Raw genomic sequence first — 2,243 nt, 5'->3', positions numbered from 1 at the left:
CTGACCCCAAACTATTGAGTTCTACACAAGGGCACACAATTTTTGCTACAACTGCCATGCCAATCTTGTTAGATTTGTAATGTGATTTCAGGGTTGTGTCTACAGCCACAAGAAATCAAGTCCTCACACTCTGTCATTTGTAATGGTAGCTATTTTACATACATTACATATTTATATTACATTTGTAATGGTAGCTGCTAGTTCTGTTCTGAAGACAGCCCAGCTCACCTCACAGAGTTGTTGTGGGGAAAAGAGGAGGAAGGAGTATTAGGCATGTTCACTGCCTGAGTTATTTATAAAATAGACGTGGGATAAAAAAAAAAACCTAGCTACTGCATTTAGCTATTTCTCAAACTATGTGTGGTTAAGAGCAGGGAGAGGAAAAATTAAAACACTTGAGTCTAGATGCACTCCTCCAGAACAGTTGCTGTAGGCAGCCTTCATTTGCCCACCTATTCAGTGTAACTGCAAGCAACTAGCACAACTAGCTAGCTTATATGGATGGGCTCACAACCTTCCTTCTCCTTTTAGCTACTTCAAAAGCATGTAGCAGGTCTTAAGCATATTTCAAGGCCTCCAGAAAGAATGGGACTTCTGCTGATATTAACGCCAGTCCCACTGAGTGTCAATCACTATTCTCTACATCTATCCAAACAGGTAAGATCTGAAGTCTTCCCAGTGTAAATCCAGTACCCTGTCTTGTGGATTAAGTCTACAGCTGCTAATACACATTTCAGGAGAGTAAATACATTACAGTTTAAGGTTTACTAAAATAGTAAATGCTTTGAGTTTAGGCCCAGAATCTACATCTAACACTTTCAGGCAACTGCTGCAGCTTCCCTTGCTCCAGCAACTGACCACCACCAGCACAAAAGCCGAGAACTCCAATCATTGTTGGACAGCCAACCATTTGAAATTCCCCACAATGCAATGCCAATATAGGATATACAGGTTGTGAAAAATCAAAATGGCAGCTACCTGGTTCCCCCCAACCCCAAAAGCAAGTATCTGGTTGAAATTTTCAGAGGATTTACACAATATGTTTCGTGCAACTTTGGCAAGGACCCTTGTATGTTCACACATCAAATGGTTGGCAGAGTAATATTATGAGGAAGAACTATAGCTGAAAGAGACTCAAAAAAGGTTGAAAAATGCTAACATGTAGCTTGTTGCAATGATGGAAGAATACATCTTTCAAAGTGCTCAAGGCATTATCTGACACCTGAATTTCCACCTAGCTCTTTTTTAAATTTCTTCCTCAGAGATAATTTGCTCTTCCTTTCCAAAACCTGAATTATGGCCTTTTCTTGCCTCATAAAAATGTTACTTTGGTAATAATGCAAACTTTTCCTAATAACTTATTTTCTTGCATCCTGAGAAGTACTGTGTTTTGTTTAATTCTGCAGTTTGAGAGCTTCTTGAAAACAACTCAAGAAAGTAGCTATACGCAAACCTTTCAAAAATATGCATTTCACTAACCTGGCATATGCCAAAATAGTCAGATAGGCATAATACATATATTTTACAAAGAGGCAAATAATCTCTAGATGTGACCATAGTCCATTTCTTACCACTGACTGTGTCCGATAGAAATTTAAATTCAAAACAGCTGGAGGACTGCAGTTTGCCTCCATCTGTTCTATAGTATTTGCACTCCAAACTACGTGGTCACGTCTGGAAAACAAGGGCAATGTAGATTGTGTTATACACACAAATGAATTTTTGCTTTCTCAGTGTGTATCCTATATAAAAGAGCCTTCAGTAATAAACTGAAAGGCACACACTCCCCGCCCCCAGCATCTGGACTGTTTGAAGGATTTTAGGGTCACACATGAAAAGATTATGCCACTGTGACACAACATTCATGAAACTGTATACAGGCTTTTTTTTTAAATGCGGTATATGAGAAATTAGTATCTGTTTTAGGTTGTTTATTCCCTTCTCCTCCTCCTCTCAAATGAGAGAAGGATAAACCATTATTTAGGCTTCACCATATCCTTAACCTCTAAGCTACAGCATAGCCATCTGCATCCAAGTGCAACTGCACCCTCCCAGCTCATCTCCCTATATGAGGAAATTTATTCTTTCTGGTTACAGCACTCCCCTCCTGAACCCACGAAGGTCACAATGTCACAATCCTTATTAAGCTTTTCTGATGCGCTACTCAGAAGTCCAAGGAGATAATAAAGACCACTGATAAAGACTCAAGAGCACCACACATTTCTATTCACAAGGAAAAAAAC

The sequence above is a fragment of the Candoia aspera genome, chromosome 2, assembly GCF_035149785.1.
Source record: "Candoia aspera isolate rCanAsp1 chromosome 2, rCanAsp1.hap2, whole genome shotgun sequence".
Lineage (NCBI taxonomy): Eukaryota > Metazoa > Chordata > Lepidosauria > Squamata > Boidae > Candoia > Candoia aspera.
Note: the sequence above shows the minus strand (reverse complement) of the source record.